This window comes from Panthera tigris, chromosome B2 (assembly GCF_018350195.1).
Source record: "Panthera tigris isolate Pti1 chromosome B2, P.tigris_Pti1_mat1.1, whole genome shotgun sequence".
Classification (NCBI taxonomy): Eukaryota; Metazoa; Chordata; class Mammalia; order Carnivora; family Felidae; genus Panthera; species Panthera tigris.
Genome location: NC_056664.1, coordinates 121,990,764 through 122,010,471, shown reverse-complemented (window position 1 = coordinate 122,010,471; position 19,708 = coordinate 121,990,764). Strand labels below are relative to the sequence as shown.

Below are 19,708 nucleotides of genomic sequence, written 5' to 3'. Positions count from 1 at the left end.
TAGAAATACTCCAAGCACATTATCTGAATGCCTGTCAAGGTATGTCTTATCTCAGCTGAAATTCTATGAGTCACTCCATGGTCACATAAGAGTCATCTTCTGCCCAATTTGAATCTGGAGTCAATTGAACACTCTAGGGGCGCCTGGATGGCTCAGTCGGTTAAGCGGCCAACTTCGGCTCAGGTCATGATCTTGCGGTCCGTGAGTTTGAGCCCCGCGTCGGGCTCTGTGCTGACAGCTCAGAGCCTGGAGCCTGTTTCAGATTCTGTGGCTCCTTCTCTCTGACCCTCCCCCCGTTCATGCTGTGTCTCTCTCTGTCTCAAAAGTAAATAAACGTTAAAAAAAATTAAAAAAAATAAAAATTGAACACTCTAGTAGAAACATGTACAGTTCATATATAAAGAAATTCTGGATTCTTTGATGCTTCCTCCTGTCTTCCCTTCTCCTTTAGGAAACTCAGAATCACAATGGATAGAGAAACAGTGGGCAATGTGGCCTTCCCCAATGGTAGACACCTACCAAAATCAGTTTGTTCCTTAGGTTCCATTATGCATGCAAAGGCTTAATTCGGGCTGGGCAAAACCTGCTGTTCTCTGGAAATGCTGTTTGGCTGAAATTCTTTCTATTTTTTAAAAAATATTTATTTTGGGGAGAGTGCAAGCTGGGGAGGGGTGGAGAGAGGGAGACAAAGGATCTGAAGAAGGCTCTGCTGTTATGAGGCCATTGGAATGATCCAGGCAAGAGATGATGGCAAGAGATCATGGGCAGGGGGGAGACCAGTGAAGGAACCAGAAGTAGAGGGAGGGATCCAGAGTATATTTTGCCCCGAATAACTGGGAGAATGGAGCTGCCATCCCCTGAGACGGGAGAGCTGCAGGTAGAGCAGTTGTACAGGGGATTTCAGTTTTGCATGTGCTGAATTTGGATGTCTACTGGAAATTCAGGTGGAGATGTCAGATAGAAATAAGTAGCTATAAAACCCAGAGCTTGGGGGAGAAGACTGGGTTAGAGATACAAATCCGAGAGTTGTCAGATGAGATTAACTAGGGAGTGAGCATGCATACAGATGAGAAAAGCATCAGAGTCTGAGTTCCGCAGTATTTCAACTTTGAAAGGATATAGAGAAGAACAGAGAAAAATCAAAAGGACTAAGAAGGACTATCCAGTGGGTATGGGGGGGGAAAAAAACCCCAAACAAACGATCATTTCTCAGAAGCCTAGTGAAGACAATATTGCAAGGATGAAGATGTCCTCAGTATCAAATGCTGCTAATAAATCAAGTACAATGCAGACTGAAAATTGACCACGGGTGTATAAATTTGTCAAAATGAGCTGAACTATGCACTTAATAGAGCACATTTTATCCAACCTAGAAACAACAGCACCCTAGTCACGCGTCTAGCTTCCAGATTTTGGTTTTAAAAGACAATTTCTCACTAAAAGGAGCCAGACCACCTTGAGGAAATGGTCGAGTCTAGGACCGGGGCCGCAAAGTACAGGAAGGACTGTAACTTCTTATAATGCCAGAAGATAAGGGAGAGGTTGATAAATGATGAGATCATTTAAACATGACAGAGGAGATGACCTGAAGGGGGTCCCTGTGAACAAATAGGGGAAACTTTGAGCATCAACATAAATAGTGGAAGAGCTGGTTATAAACCACTGACTGAAAGAAGAACCCACGAGTTCATACTGATGGGTAAGCAACTAAGTAAGTAAATAAATGAGAAGGGAAAGCTCCTCCTTGCAGAGAGTGTGAGCCAATAGAGTCAGAAAATTGCCATTTTGCAACTTTTATGGTGATAATTGCTTCATGCCCAAATCATCAGTGGACACTAAAATTATTCGGTGAAAGTTTAAAGAGCAGCAAGATAATTTATAGTATCAAAGTATCTCCTTACGGATTTACTAATTGGAAAGAAAAATACGCGTAGCTTTTTAGTGGAAGAGGCGCTATCTTCCTAAGTAGTCAAAGTTCACACCACCAATAATGGGAGAAGGTGACATTACATGCCTCCTGGTGTGATGCACTGAGGACGCAACATTGCCAATGCTCTGTTCCTGCTTCAAATGCACAGCCAACCCCCCCGAAAGAGGAAACATCAGAAAAACCTAAGTTGAAAGACACTCTAAAAAATAATCAGCCTGTGCTCTTAACAAATGCTGATGTTGTGAAAGTCAAAGATAGCCTCTGGTATTGTTTTAGGATAACGGATACCAGATATCATGCTCTAAGTGCATTTGCATGACTGAATGGGATCCTGGATCAGAGCAAGTTTTCCAAAAATGACTTTATTAGAATAATTTGTGAAGTTTGGATATGATATAGTCATAGTCTATCTACAAATTTCTTGAATTTGATCACTGAGCTGTGGTTATGCAAAAGAATGCCTTTTTTTCTATGAAAAGACATGCTGAAATATTTAGGGATAAAGGGGCACGATGTGCACAACAAATTCTCAAAGGGTTATGAAAAAATATACAGCAAAGACAAATAGGCCAAAATAATAATTGGTGCATCTGGGTAAAGGGTATATGAATGTTATCCTATCCTTGAAAATCTTCTGTAAATCTGAAGGCATTTTATATATAAAGAAGAGAGAATGAGAAGAGAAATCTCAGGCAATGCTATCAAGTGCAGACAGCCCAAGGAGTTTTGCTACACGGCGGAGGAAAGAAATGTGATGGTTCTATGTAGAATTATATAGAACGAGAGCAAGTATGTCGATAAGTAAATGAAATGAGTTATTCCTGTTATGTATAAATCTAAAAGGAAAAAGCCATACAATGATCTATTCCGTTTTTAGCATTCTATGAAAATTCCCCCCTTCTAAGATACTAAAAGAAAATCTCCTATGTGGCTGAGGGCATTTCCATAATGGCACCAGAAGTAAACAAGGTAAGCCTGAATGATGGAAGTATGCCACAAACATAGCAAATTCAAATTATGGATTACAGTCGACTCTTGAACAATGTGGGAACTGGAGAGGGCCCATTCACTGTGCAGTTGAAAATCTGCATAAAACTTTGGACACCTCAAAAACATAACTGCTAATAGCCTGCAGTTGGCTGGAAGTCTTACTGATAACATAAACAGTTGATTAACACGTATTTTGTACATTACATGTGTTATATGCTATATTCTTATAATAAAGTAAACTAGAGAAAATGTTATTAAGAAAATCATAAGGAAGAGACAATAATACATTTACAGTACTGTACTGTATTTACCGAGAAAAATCTTTGTGTTAGGGAACTCACACAGTTCAAGCTCATGTTTTTCAAGTATCAACTGTATTCCTTTGTAAACGTCCATTCAGCTTTCTAAATGGTGTGATACTTTAAACAGATTCATAGGTAATAATGACACTTAAGTTACATATAGTAAATACAGATGACAGGAAATAATGGTTTGTATTCATTGCAGTTACCATGTTGACAAAAATACTGCTAATCTAATGATGCTATCAAGTATTAACTTAGATCCATTTTGCCCTTAAGCCAAAGAACATGGCAAGATTCCCTTCTTTCCTGCTTATTTTTTTTACCTTGTAGTCAAACAGATAGTAGTCCACCAACATGCCAGAATGTAGGTCTCTTTCGATCTTTATTTAAATTTTTGATATTTTTTGGCCTTAACTGTTATTTAAAAAATATTGCTTTAAAATAGGATATACCTTGATTACTGAGCTATTTGGCACCCTTTCTAAGTTGGAGTATGAAGTAAGTACCCCACTGCCCTGGTTCTCACCCTGTCTTACATCTTTGGTGCACACGCTCAGATAATGTAAAACATGCTCAATATTAAAATAAATCTAGACAATAAAACCGTCTCATGGTTAATTTTTTGTGGTAGCCTGTAGGTTAAAAAAAGGTAGCATACAATATTATTCACAGTGAGGATTTTCAAAGTTTTGGAACAAATTGGTTATCATGAGGGATATTCTTTATTTGTGCAGTTTCGAACTTCCTGAGATTGGCAGGCAGCTATCTACCCTGCTGCAGCATTAACTGGTGGCCATTTTTTTCTAAAATACCAATCAAGCCATGATCATGCCATTCGGCACTTCTATCTGGGTTATTCTTTACCAGGTAAGAAAATATTTCAGAATTGATTTCAGGTAGCCGCTTATGAAAACAATGGGGTTTATTTGAAGATGTACATGAAGCTAAATGAAAAAATCCTCAGGCTAGCTCTCTAAAAAGGAGAACATTCAATAATGCAAGAAAGATAAATTTATTTAAAACAGTATTAATAACGTATTTGTTAACTGTAATTTAGGGAGCACTTTGTGCTCTGTGAGATCACGACAAATTAGGATATAAGCTGAAGGTGCGGTTGGGAGAAAAAAATCCGTATAAGAAACAACACGTGAATAGATTGCCATGCTGTATGCTTGCCCCAGGCACTGCTTTTTGAAGTGTTCAAATGTATCATACAATTATTGAATAACATCGGATACATTTATTTCCAAAAGAACTCTCAGTGAATAACCAGTGTACTGACTTTGGTAATTAGGGGTATAGTGATATGCATATCTGGGTAGAAGTTTAAATGATTAAGCTTCATTTTACAGATAGTTCAGCTGAATTCAACTCGTGAAAATCTGGAGAGTCTTAGCGATGTGCCTAATAACGACTTGCTGTTTATTTAATATCTTTACATAATTAAAAAAGTCATTATTTAAAGGCATTCACAGTTATTGTAATGGTGCTTTTTGCTTGGATTTTGTCGTTTTATGGGCTATTGGTCCCCGAATTTTCATTTGGAACAGTTAAAATGGTGCTCCAGAATAGTTTCACTGCCTCATCTATGTGTGCATTGACCTGGACTGTGAAATTCATTTTCTGCTCACTTGTTCATTTATAAATTTCACAAATATGTACATATTAACACATCTCTGCACAATTTAGACACTAATTTAGGGTTACGAAGTTTATATTGGCACTGCTGATATGGTAGTTTTTAAATTTCACAAGTTGGGGTTGGCTTAAATACAAAAAATGTTAATAAAAATTATTTTCATTTTGAGTACCTTCTTCATGGCATATTCTCTTTATAGGGGCTGATAAATTTTGGTACAAGGAGAAACCTTAAGCCCAGAATAAATATCTAGGATAAGAAAATCTATAAGCGTACTTACTGTTTCTGTCAACGTATAAGTCTTGCTTATACAGAAGCAAGGTCTATATCAACTGTTTCCTGAATCTGAATAGTTAGTAACTGATGCAGAAATAAAGCAGGTGCTATAAGAACAAAGAATGCCTTTATATTTAAGTGAGCAGAATTCGCCTCAAGCAAACATGGAGACCCAACTCCCATAAACTTAATACTTTCGGAGCATTAATGCACCTGAATCTTTTAAATAATGTGTTATTAATAAATGCCCTACTCTGATAATTATTGTACTCATTATAATACCTATATTATACGATGATGATGATGATGATGATGATAATAATAATAATAATGAAAGTCTTTGCTGGGTTAGTGGCTATTCATAGGCTTTGTTATTCTTCTTTTATAGGATTTTTAACATGTCTTGCACTATAGAGTTATTAGTATAAATAACTTATTAGCCCCCAAGAGCATAAATCATCTCACCAAACTTTGCAATTGTAGTGTTAAGTCCTGACAGCTTTTAAAATTTGGTTTTGGTAATGCCAGTGCCTGACTTAAACGTTGCTCGCAGGGCCATTCGCTTCAAAGGGAAATCCACTTCAAAGAAGGCTCTTCTAAATAAACACATTGTCAGCCACAGGACTAAATAAAGAGCCAGGTCACCTCCCTTCCACTGAGGCTCCCTTGTTTTAGAGATCTTGGTTGATTTCGATAACTAACCATGTGGGCCACTTATTTTTTCTCTTCCTATGCTTTAAATTCCCCACTCTTACCTTTTAAATTCACCAATAAAGAGTTGAGTCTGCAAAACCCTAGGTCCCCACCCCTGACCCCAATAAAGAACACTAGCCCGTGCTCACACACTCTCTCTTTCTACCCATGACTTTGCTGGGTGACCCCACGTGTGCTGTGTAATTTCCAGGTCCTGTAAGTAATAAACCTTTATTTTTTCAGTTTCTTGATGGTTACTACTCAAGGGTATCTTGCAACCATAAGAACCACAAGCGTTGGTCCAGCCACAACATTAGCTATTGATAGGTGGAGACTGGCACACGACAGTAAACCCTTGTATTTAGTGCATAATCTTGCACATAATGGAAACTCTATGCACAATTTGTTGATTTAATTTGAACTAATTATCTCAGTTTACAGAAATATCATCATCAAATGCCTCTTTTAAATAATAAGCTAGTTTAAAAAGTGCAAGATGCTAGAACTTATAGGTTAGTTTTGAAATCATTTTCTCAAACCCTCAAGGAGTTCCAGGGCCCAGGTCCTTCCCCTACCACTGTTTCTGTGATCGGCTCCCACTGTAACCCTCAACTGTGCCCTGTATGATTGCAAATTCACTCTTTTTTACACACCTGATGCTCTAATAAGGCTGTACTGGTCTTGGAGGCCACATTCCTGCTTGTTTCCTTTGAATTTCCACAATATCCTGCAAGTTATAGGTGTTAAATACATGATGAGCAGATTAAGTGACTTTCCTGTGTCTGTGCTCCAGTTGCCAGTTCAAGAACAATAAGTCTTGGAGAAATCGGGTTGAAATTCTAGTTTTAAATATGTAGGTTTTAAAAAGATGAGAAAAAGTTAATTCACTCGATTTCAGGTGCCTTGGAGCGCAAATAAGCAGATTTGTAGCATAGCTCTTTATCTCTTGCTACCAATTCTTCTAGTTCAGGATTCAGGATCCCTACAAAGTTGGAAACTAGAGGAATTGTCCAGAATGGCAATTTTCTTGAAAAACATAGGGTTGAAGAGTGAAACAACTTTTTCTAAGATGCACTTGCCCTGCAGATACAATTTTAAGTAAACTACTTTAAAAGGTGAAAACATTTTAAAGATGCTGTATATAAAAAATAATATCTATGATTTCTAAAAGGTACAATGTGGGCTTGTAGTCTTGATGAGGTGCTAACGACATCAGCCTCTGAATAAGACTAGTGCTCCTCTCAACATATTAAATACTTCGATTCATTTTCATGTGCTTTCAGCAAATTTCATACTTCAGACTTGGCTGTAATGACATCAGTACTCAAATTCCACCCTTCAGAGTTTAGCATCTCTAGATATTAAAGTCTGTGTTTAGTCATGAAAGAACTAGCTGCCAAAAAGCCTTGTAAAATATGTTACGATCTCCATCCCAGTCTTTCAAAAATCATCAGTGGTCATAAGTGGCCATATTTGTTTATTTCTTCCTGTATTCCCAGCACTTAGAAAATGGTGGGGAGGACTGATGACAACCAAGGATATTATTTGACCTGTAGCATCAAATGTGGAGACTGTGTGCACATGGAGGGACATATTTTTAAGACATAGTCATTACAAATGACCTTTGAAGTCCTGAACAGTTGGATTGAGATAAAATACAAATGAAATTCCTTAACATCTAGGGCACTTTCTAGCCTTAGCCTTTAACAGAAAAGGAGGAAAATCAGTGGTGATACCAAAAAGCTAATAAGCAAAAATACATATAACATCAATGACAACAACAACAAAACACTGGGGGAAGAAAAGGAAAGAAAGAGAAAGAAAATAAACTCAAACAAAGTACACCATCACTTGAAAATGTAACTTGAAGTTGGGAAATCAATTTGAGTTAAAAGCAGCTATTTGAAGTTCTCTAAAATCAGCTCTTGAATAGAGATGTATTAAAGCCCCATGTCATTAGCTCTTCTGTGTACAACAAATACTCACGACTCCTTGATGGCTGTCACTAGAAGAAGAGCTTTGTGTCAACACTGCCACAGAGTGGGAGGAGGAGGCAGAAGAGGAGTCTTTAAGACAGGGGAAATTGTTTCTCGAGTTCTACTTTATTTTGTTTTAATTTTTTAAAATGCTTTTTTAAATTTATTTTTTGAGACAGAGACAGAGCATGAGCAGGGGAGGGGCAGAGAGAGAGGGAGACACAGAATCCGAAGCGGGCTTCAGGCTCCGAGCTGTCGGCACAGAGCCTGAGGTGGGGCTAGAACCCATGGTCTGTGAGATCATGACCTGAGCTGCAGCTGGACGCTCGACCTACTGAGCCACCCAGGCGCCCCTCTCTAGTTCTACTTTTTAACGTGTTTATTTTTCTTTTCTTTTTTTTAAATGTTTATTTATTTATTTTGAGAGAGAAAGAGTGCAAGTGGGGGAGGGGCAGAGAGAGAGAGGGAGAGAAAGAATCCCCAGCAGGCTCTGCTCTGTCAGCAAAGATCCCAAAGTGGGGCTTGATCTCATGATCTGGGATCATGACCTCAGCCCAAATCAAGAATCTGTTGCTCAACCGACTGAGCCACCCAGGCACCCCTAACATATTTATTTTTTTTCAATTGCCATTTCTCTTTCATGTTCTTGGCAGTGAAGAGGGTACCAGCATACCAGATAGGAGTCATAGAAGAGAATGACCCCCTTCTCTTGTTCCCTGTCCGCACACCTGCTGCATCGGCACCAGGAAGTAGGCTCAGAAAGTATTCATGAAGGTCATATGCTTGTCCTCAGCCACACAACACACTGGTTTTTGGCAAAATGTGCTGTTTTCAGCCCGGTGCTTTGTCCACCATACAATCCATTCCAACCTAAGGATTATGGATCTCTAACTTCCTGGGTTCAGGAATGAATGGAAAGCTATTACTTCCTTTTTGTAAAGGAGGGGAAAAGGCCTTTAAAATAAACTCAAGATTCTTTGGGCAATAGAGAGGGTTTTCAAAATCCCAGTTTGAATGAAATTTGAATGAATTAGTAAGGAGCAGATCAAATTTCCTCCATCCTAAAGAAGAAATACACTCCAGGCACAATGCGGTTTTATTGAACCCTTGGCTTCTCAGAGTTTGAAATGTTTAGCAGATCCTGAGTTTTGAGGGCAATGGTTTGTGGTGAGCAAATTGAGGTGACCAAACTGCAGTTGATTCTAAGTCTCCAGAGGTTAAAAATTGCTGCATTAATTTCCTGATTCTCAGCACATATTTAACATAAATGTGGTCTTTTATCTGGAGATAGATATTTGAATTGTTCCATTTCACTACGAAAATTCCAGATGTGTGTTGTAATGTGCATTGGCTCCTCTGCTTTCACTTGGTCTGCTACTTCTTCACTCGCCTGTCCCAGGATATTGGGCAAACCTTCTGATCGCCCCCAGATGTCCCCTCCAATCTACCTCACCTGCCACTGACAGATTTATTCCTCAAGCACAATCCCGACTGTGTCAGCCCTCTGCTCCAAATTCTTCAGTGGCTCCCCAATGTCTACTTAGGTAAGTTCGTATTATTTATTCTGGTATTCACGGCTCTCCAAACGTGATGCCAACTTATTTTTCCATTTTTGTCTCCTGCCAGACCCCTTGCAGATAAATAGGTCTCTGTTCTTGCTGTTTCCCACCTCCTACCAGGTCCCCTATGGTTTTCTGCTTCTGTACTGATTCCCACATTCCTTTTCCATTGAGTTTTATCTTTACCTGTTGAAATGCCATGCACACTACCACAGCCCACCTCAAATATTTCCTCCTCACTTCCCAGTCAGAGACCTTCAGGTCCTTCTGGGAGTCCTCTTAATGCATTGCAGTTGATATGGTAGTAACAGGCGTTCTTAGCTCTCTGACGAGGCAGCAGGTGCTGTGCTCGCTATTGTAAGCCCCGTCAGGATATGGCCACGTCTTAAATAGTGTGTGGACTGGCTAAAAAGGTGCTTATTGAATGAAGAAATGAAAGGATGAGGTGATTGTTGATTGAGGTGCAAGATTTTTATTTTTCCCGTCATTACTGTAGCCCATTACCTTGCTTCCAAATAGGTGCTACCATGGGATTGTAGGATTGAATGAATTATCCAGAAGAGGAAAGATTCATTCATCTAACAACAGATAACAAGGGTGATCCTCTGTGCAGAAGAACTTGAATGTCTAGCTCTTTTCTCAATTTATTGGATTTTCTGTGATGATTATAAGCACATCTTGAGAATGGTGGTAGGTTAGTGCTGAGTTTATCCATTGGTAGAGGCCTGGATAAGAACATGTGTCTTGAAAAATGTCCAGAAAATGATCCTTTATAGTTTATTCTTTGGAAACTAAGTGCATCTTAAGTGAATTCCTTTTCTTTTATAGGCTACAAAGGCTACTTGAAAGATATTTTACCTGAGTGAAAACTTTGACTTAATGGATTGAATCAAGTGGGTATTAGCAGTGGTTGGGGTATAACTCTATAAATGTAAATACCCACCCTAGTGCAGTAGGGAACTTGAGATATTTATCTGTGCATTGAGATTTGTCTCTTATGGCCCATGGCTCTCTATGGCTTAGGTGTGGCACCTTAGGTGCATTCACATCTACAACTCTTGGTGTAGGGCACTCTTAAGGAACAAGCTTCCATTAAGACTCATATCATTAACAGGCCATGGGAAGCTATATATTATCACATGGAGCTAGAGCAGAGAGAAGAAAGAATCGATTTAGATGACTACTAATGCATCGATACCCAAACTATTCCCAAAGATATAATGGATGTACTTAATCTAGAACAAATGCAACTGGCCTCTTATTCCATGTGTTCTATCCATAGCAAGAACAAGAGGGCTTGGGGCTAGGAATGATGAAGTAGGAAATACTGAGTATGTACTAAGTCGTATACATTTGTCCTCCTATTAATTTTCATAAAAGTGGGTATTGTGAAGTTGATGGTAATGGGTATATTTTAGAGATGAAGCCATGTATCTGGCAAGGTTTAGTAATTTATCCAAAGTCACACAACTGATAAGTAGCAGAGCAGGGATTCGGACCCAGCTATATCTGACCTTGAAGATGATGCTATAGAGTTCCTTATATTTTATCCTTTACAGGAAAGGACAAAGAGTAGGAGACATGTGAGGTCCAGCATAGGACCCTATTTCCCTGGGGTATGGTCATACATCAATACCCAGATTCCTCTCCTTTAAAAAAGTATAGTAAGGGGCACCTGGGTGGCTCAGTCGGTTGAGCGCCTGACTTCGGCTCAGGTCATGATCTCACAGTTTGTGAGTTTGAGCCCCGCGTCAGGCTCTGTGCTGACAGCTCGGAGCCTGAAGCCTGCTTTGGATTCTGTGTCTCCCTCTCTCTCTGCTTCTCCCCTGCTCATGCTCTGTCTCCCTCTGTCTCTCAATAATAAATAAATGTTAAAAAAAATAAAAAAAGTATAGTAAAACAAAAATAATAAAAGGAAATGTCAATATAATTCACAAATACAAGTGTTTTAAAACCAACAAAGATTTAAAAGTTGAAGATTAAAATCGATATCATTGAATAGGAATGTCACAGTGAGAAATATAGAAAGGCAACTTATAAAACAACTACAAGACAACCAGAGAAATAGCTTCATAGCAAAATTTGGAAGCGATTCTATGTATGTAACTTTCTTGTTTCTAGCAGTAAACATACAAATGGAATATTAGGAGGTGAATAATAAATCACTTGTGAGCTTTAAAATTGAAAACACATGTATTACTGACACTGACTTAACGTGATTTGATTATTATGTTATTACACAAAGAAATTTGCAGGCCTGGGTTAGTGCCTCAAGCTTTGGAAAAGGCAAACATTTTTGTTGTGGATGCAGAACAGAGCTGCAGTTTCTGGGGAAGGGAAAGAGTGGGAGGTACTTGGGCAAACAAGCTGCTGAAAATAAAATCGTGACGGGATGCACACAGGCCTCTAGTTTAACCATTTTGGAGGAAAGCCTTAAAGTCACCTAAGGTTTTACCTGAAGGGCATCTGCTGACTGAGACGTGTTCTGAGAGCCTGATCTTACTTGTTCAACGTGGCTCATGGGCACTTTCTTTTCTCCCCCCTTCCTTCCCTCCAGGAAATATATATGTCCTTGATGTGTTTTCTAAAATGTGAAATAATATTCAACTCAGGAACAGATATTTAATAAACATACACTACTCTTTGGTAGCTGACAAGGAATGAAATAGAAGCCCTTTAATCATGAATTGGCAACTTGTCCTACTGGCTCTCAGTGCTTAAGCAGTGTGGTAAACACCGATTAGGCTCCACCTACAAATATTTATTGAGCATCTTCTTTGTGCTAGGTAGTTGCATATACAACATTTTTAAGACAGTGTTTCTGACCTCAAAAAGGAAGGTGGTAGTATAGATGTTTGATTGACTTCGCTACTTTCATATCTATTTCAGCTGTGATGGGCAAGGGATATTTTATGTATGAAAATGCCTAGAAATTATCATACAAAGCGGAAAATATGATCCAGAGGAAGAAATTCCAGTGGGTTCCACTCTCAAAAACATGATGATTTACTTGCCCCTGGCCCTTTTTGGAGTCAAATAACCCCCAAAGGGTAGAGGCAAGGTGGCTCCTGGTATGTACGTAGGGGGTGTGGCACGGTGGAGAGGCTTGGAGGACAGGACAGGAGAAGAGGAATGAAGAGAGAGATAAGAAAGAGAAGAGGCATACAAGCACCCATTGGAAGCGGTCTCTATATACCAGTGAAAGCCAATCTGAGACAAAATGCAAGGAAGTTTTTGCACTGCCCTCTGAATCCCACATGTGTTTGAGTGAGGTTGTATTCTTTCTGGTAATGGACAGGGTTCTGCATGCCCTTCCAGATGAGGTGAAGCCTAACTACAGGTGTAGAGTGGTTGGTCTAAAATATGTTCCTATTTTTAGGGCTTCAGAGACAATAGAGCTCTAAACTCTAAAAACAAGCATATAAAAACCCTGTATTGGCAAAAAAAAATTAATACACGCAAAACCTACTAAAGTTGTAGACAGTCCTGCTCAAGTAGGAGTTGTGGGGATGAAAAGGCAGGGAGCAAGGGCAGTGTGGCATAGAAATACACCAAGAGGAGTATGAAGTGTTTGTACTGAGGTTTCTTTTGCCCGAGATCATTAGCACTGGATTGTTCAGAGTGAAGAGTATAATTGCTGTGTCTGAAGGAGGCAGTATGGAGGAAGAGTTGGTAGAGATTTGGCAGCTATAAGACTTGTGGAATGACCAAAGAGAAGAACTATCCTCGATTGTTTCAATAGCTCACCCTTCCCTTCCCTTCCCTTCCCTTCCCTTCCCTTCCCTTCCCTTCCCTTCCCTTCCAAATGATCTAAATGTACATCAACCAGAAAACAGGTAAACAAATCAGGGTAAATTCTCACAATGGAATACTAGTCAATGGTAAAAAAGAATGAATTACTGACAAGCAATGTGGATACATCTCAAAAACATTATGAAGTAACTAGATTCAAAAGAACACATACTATATGATCCCATTTGTATTAATTTTTAGAATCAGAACTAATCTACAGAATGGTAACCAGAAAACTCAGAAAACTGAGTGCTGTGGGAACAGGGGAAGACTGGAATGGGTAAGAGGAAACTTTCTGAGAGGATGGAAATTGGCTTTATCTTTATAATGGCGGTGGTTACACAAGTAGATACATTTCTCCTAATACTTGTGCATTTCACTGTATGTAAATTTCATCTTTACTTACAGACTCCAACCAACATTGTTCATCTTCATATAGAAACACTCTTCCATATGCTCTTCTGCAATCCAAACCCATGAGTCCATCCAGACTCTCCAAAAGCTCTCCCTCCTCCAGAAAGCTTGTCTTGATAGTGCAGCCTTTCCTCTCCCCTCTCCTCCCTTTCCCTCCCTTCCCTTCTCTTCCTTTGCCTTCTCTTTTCCTCTCATCCTTCCCTACTTCTTTCCTTTCCTTCTTCAAATATTAACTAAATGTTTACTTTGGTCCAGACACGGGGCAGGGCTGGTGGTGAAACATGAGGCGGACACACCTTCTTCTCCTAGAGATTTCCTTGTCCAGAGGGGAGATTACTACTGTTCCTCCATGGCAGCAAGAGCTGAAAACAGTGATCCTGGGTTTGGGGGGCGGGGTGGGGTGGATATCTGCACTCTCTTGGGACCTCCAGCTGCCCTTCCAGTAGGCAGGTAGTGTGGCTGGATACCTAAGCAGTGCCTCATAGTTTCTGGACCTCCAGGAGTAGCAATGACTCCTGGTAGAGGTGCCATTTTCCCTGGGTTCTCTTGCATCTTCACTTAGGTACACCATATTTAGCGCCGTCCTACTGCTCCACCTGAAGGCTCAGCCAGTAGGGCTGTCTAGCTAGGTAGAGCCAGAACACTATAAGTGGATGGACTAAAAAAGTGTAATTCCAAGGAAAAATCCCTTGGCTTTCAGTGAGATCACCAGGTTCAAGTCTTGGTTCTTCCACTCACCAGTCTTGGGGAAAAGAATTGGAATTTACCTAGACTGTGCATGCTCAAAAAGACTGGTGGAATATGTAAGGGCAGCCCCAGTCAGAAGGCAAATATCATCTGGAAAGAGTTAACCCATCAATGAATAAGTTAGCTTGAATTAGTTTGCAGGTAGGTAGGTAATATCAGATAGATTCTGATGGAAGAAGGCAGAAGTCAGTCTAAAGCTTGGGGCTCTATATCATAAGGAAAGACATGGGGGAGGCTCTGCTCTGGAAACAGCTGGAAGGGTGGGGGGAGAGGCAGAGAGAGGAGAAAGAAGGTAGTTGGGAGGAAAGTCTGTTCCCTGTGTTTCCCAGTAGTTGCTGATGTTTTGTGCTGGGTTCCCATAACTACCCCACCCCCAATTTATATTCAGCAAAACAGTTATTCATGCATCTCAGAATTGTCATAGTTATTTCGTACCCACTAAACTGTTAGTTCCTTGAGGACAGGGGCTATGTCTTATGTACTTTTTAATCCCCAGCACTTAGCACAACGGAATGAGTAAAAGAAGGTGTAAAAGTCAAAGAAAAACTTCATTGACTTGGTAATTTTGCCCAGAGGTCCCAGTTCTCTGAAGAAAATAGCTTGAGCTAATAATACCTATCATTGTTCCGGGTTTATAAGTAGAGAAACAGAGTAACAAAAGGTTAAGGAACTCGGTAGAAAAAAACTTAAAAAGTAGAACAGGCATCAAAAGAGTTCCCACGCCTCTCATTAACTGATATTGTTTCTTTGTCACATGCAGTAGAATTAATTAAAAAAAAAAATCAGGTTCTATCTTGAGCTGAGGCAAGTGTTTAAACTTTCCATCTTTGCAAATAAAGCTCAGTTATTTCCAACAGTCAGCTTTCTGGTAGGAATTCAGGGGACGGATATCAAGTCGTTACTTTGGTAACTCGGATAGGGCAGATTTGATTCAGATGTACGTGCTAAAGCCGGCTTTCTGAATGAATGGGAATCAGTCTTTTTCTCAAAATGCCAGGCCTTACCTCTTGGTAAAAAGCAAAATCTGCCCAGCTTCTTCAGTGTCCTAGAGAACATCCCTCTCAGTAATGACAAGTGATAGTCTGCCCTCTTGATGACCTGTTTGGGTTGACAGATTTCACACTGTTTAAGAATGGAGTGAGGAGAGTGCTGTTTGGAGACTCTCCAGAACTATTCTTCAAAGTGTCAGAAACATCACAACAGGGCGTAAAGTTCAGAAGTTCAGTAAGTTTAAGGTCTTTCACCCTGGAAAGTTTTCATTATTTTTTTTTTCCTCTTTCTTGTACACTCCAGTGAATGCTGCAGTTGCAAATTTCTTAGCATGACTTGGTCAAAACCCACTCAAAATTATGCCAAGAATCTGCCTGGAAAGCCATGCTGTCAACATTTGCAGCCCTGGGAGGCTTAGATAATTCAAGAAGTATCTGATTTTCAGTAACCAGATTTCTAGTTATATTGAATTTCAGATTCTTTCAGAAGCCTCAACTCTGAAATATTTTTCCTTAAAAGCAACCAAAGCTTCCGAAATTTGCTTTAAGAGAACTTATTCTCTGGCTGTGGTACCCATTCTGTAAGGCATGTAGTGAACTGTTTAACAAGAATGTAATAAATATGTTTCCAACTAAAAAGAAAAAACAAACAAAAAACAAAAACAAAACTTATTCCTTACCAGCTTTAAGCCAAAGAGAAATTTTACAGTTAACAAGCTATAAACAATAAAACTTCAGTAATAATAATAAAATAGATATTATCATAATAGCTGTTGAAGCCATAAAGCTAATCTTTTAAGATACTTTAGAACCAAAAGCTGTCCCTGATAAATAAAAAGCCCAAAGTAGATTACTAACTACACGTTAGTTAGTGACGAGGAGCTTAAGAAACAACCCCAAGAGTGTTGTTGGATTTAAGAGATCAGTGTGGGAGGCATTTGGGCAATGATGGGGGTGGCAGTTTTGACTGTCACAATGATGGAAAGGGCCCTCATGGACAGTGGAAGGGAGCCAGGGACGCTAGATGTCTCGAAGTGTGGAGACAGTTCCACACATCAGTTGTCCTGTATCTCATTCAACTTCTAAGTGGCTGTGCAGGTGTTCGAGTAGGCGGAAAGCCTCTATATCATGGTCAGAACCTGGAACCTGACCTGTTCCCCCACTTCACGTACAAGTGCGCAGTTTATATTGTCCCTTTTCAGGAATGCAAGCACTATGCGAATTAAGGGAGGGATGTCATTTTGGCCGGAGGGGTCGTGGACAGGATTTCCCAAGAGTGGTTCTTGGTCTTAGGAAACCACCAGAGGTAAGACTGCTTGTGATATCGGATTGCCTTACCACTATGACAAACCTGTGTCAATCTGCACTCGCAGCTGTCACACTCACCGTGACTCAGCATGGAGGTGCAGTATGTGACTGCATCCTTTTGCCAGCTGGGCTGGGTATGCCCTGGCATTTACACATTGAAAGCATGTAATGTATATGTAATGATCAAAGTATGCAGAATGTATAAAGAAGATGTGCCATATATATATATATATATATATATATATATACACACACACACACACACACACACATACACACACACACACACACACACACACACACACACACATATATATATATAATCACTCAGCCATAAAAAATAACGAAATCTTGCTATTTGCAATGATGGGAATGGAGCCAGAGAGTGTCATGGTAAGCAAAATAAGTCAGAGAAAGACAAACACTATATGATTTCACTCATACGTGGAATTTAAGAGACAAAACAGATGAATATAAGGGGAAAGAAAAAAAAAGAGAGGGAGGCAAACCATAAAAGAGACTCTAAACTCTAGAGAACAAACTGAGGGTTGCTGGAGGGTAGAGGTAGGAGGAGGGATGGACTAAATGGGTCATGGGAAGTAAGGAAGTCACTTGCTGGGATGAGCGCTGGGTGTTATATGTAAGTGATGAATCACTGCGTTCTACTCCTGAAACCAATATTACATTGTATGCTAGCTAACTTTAATTTAAAAAAATAATAAAAGAAAATGAACAATTGAAGCCACAGATTGCTTTTCTTGTATTTCCGCTTTATAATACAGGTAGGACCTTAGGTTGACTTTTTCTTTTTTTTTTTTTTTTTTTTGAATGTAGTGAATATGTAGGCTATGGATAGTCTTTCAGGATAGTAAAAGCAAATATAAAATATTTGCTACAAAAAGGAGACATTGGATTTGAGAGGGTTAAAAGCTAGATAAAAACTTAGCTGATCAAGGTGGTAAAGTAACAGATTCCTGTCAGTAGCATAGGGAGATAGTATAAGAACACAGATTTTGCTATCTGTGCTTTAATACTCCAAGCAAGAGCCAAGATCAGACTTTTCTGAACTTAGCCATCTACATGCCATCATGATTTTCACCATACCCACCTATACCAGTATTTACTTAATATCTTTCTTTAAATCAAATAAATTCATTTTTACTAAAAATGTCTTTTATAAATTTGGCACCAATAAAAAACCAGATTGGATGTGCATTATACTTTTCCTATTATACATGAAAATAAATGTGTAATTATTAAAGTAAAAGAAAGAAGGCTGTGCTTTGTGACAAAAAGATCACCAAGTGCACCCTGTGGTATGCACAGTGCACTTTGGGAACCGGCGCTAAAAAGGATATATAGCAATGAAGATGATTGGCTTGGAAAACATGATTTAAAGGCAATTACCACATAATACTGCTAATCTTTATGAAGATACTCTTAAGCAAACTCATTTGAAAAACTTCTTGTAACAGGGCAAACTCTCCAGCTACCGCTATAAGCATATTACATATAATTTAAATTTAGTAAGAAGAGAATAAGCCATCCATAGCAACAAGTCTTTTTGAATAAACACCTTACATAATTTGTTTATTCACTCAACAAATATTTGTCAAGCCCTTACTATGTGCAAAGCATTGTTCTAAGCATTAGAATTAGCAGTGAACAAAATAGAGTTTCTTTTTTTGTGAGCTTATATTTCACTAATATAAGATGAGAAATGAGGGGACCTGGGTGTCTCAGTCAGTTAAGTGACCAACTCTTGATATAGGCTCAGGTCATGATCTCACGGTTCGTGAGTTCGAGCCCTGACTCAAGCTCTTCCTCCTCGCTGACGGAGTCCGCTTGGGATTCTCTCCCTGCCCCGTCCCTCCTGCATGCATGTGGTCTCTCTCTCTCTCTAAATAAATAAACTTAAAAAATTATAAAAAAATAAAAGTAAATTTAATTTTCGTTAGTCCCAACAAGATAATAGATAGTGATACAACATCCAAATGATAGTGATAAAGTCCAAATCAGTCAGACAGTCTGAGCTTGGCATCAGAGGATGTGCACACATGATACTGTCATTTGGCTTTTAATTTTTTCTACCAAAGTTATTTTAATGTTTTTTTTTTGTTGTTTGTATAGCTTTTCTAACAGTATACTATTTTGTTGATACTTTGCACATATTTTTCAGCCTCATTTAAAATTCCACTCCACAATTTAAGGAATGGAATTTAGAATTTCTTAATCCTTCAGCCCAAGTTTTCATTCTTCATACGTAATTTAAATTGTCCCTAAGTCACCTCAAGTCGCCCGTTTCTATTCTTTATGCCATTAATATCATCGGTTAATGGTTACCAGTGCTTCCTATCATTTAAAGGAGCATAAGTGTTTCCTTCTCTTAAATCTTCCCTGTTTAAGACACTTAAAAGATACCGGTGGTGAGAGCCATTACACCGCTCAAAATACTCCAAGAGAACATTCCTGTCATGAGACTATGGTGACACGTCTTATTATTAATTTCCATATAGTGGGTCTTTCTTACTTATCCCGCTATTAATGTTTGATGAAATTCATCCATTGTATTACCCTGTTAGTCATTTCCAAACAGCTGAAATAAAACCCCAGTGCTTTATGTTATTTTCAAAATCTCTGGAGGCACGACTGGCATTTACAGGTTCAGCTAATGGGAATTTTAAAAATAAGAAAGTTAAACTCTTCACAAAGATTGCTTTGAAGTTCCAGTTAATAACTGCCACTTAAAATAATTGACTCAAGAATTGTAAGATTCTGAGAAGTCATGAGTCACTGAAGAAAAACTAAGTTGTGCCCTCAGATAGCTTTCGTGTTAGGAGTTTTTGGTTATATTATGATTCTTTCAAAACAGGCTACCCATATTTGGCAATTCTGAACTAAGAGAACATCTGATTGACTAGAAAATGCTCACCTTTCGATATATGAATCAACTCTCATCTTTTAAGAGATGTCCCTCTGAGGTGTTATAATCTATTTGCCTGTGACTTTTTACATAGGTATGGAGACACTTTGGCATCAAGAGTACTGTTGACACTTTGGGAACCTAATATTACCCCTTAAAGAATAATT

The 19,708-nt window shown here is 39.0% G+C and overlaps 1 protein-coding gene across 4 annotated transcripts in view; it reads right to left on the bottom strand.

The window, feature by feature from the left end:
* The window catches only part of PDE7B (phosphodiesterase 7B), a 311,875-nt gene that overhangs the window by 40,741 nt on the left and 251,426 nt on the right, over positions 1 to 19,708 (bottom strand). The window lies entirely within an intron of this gene.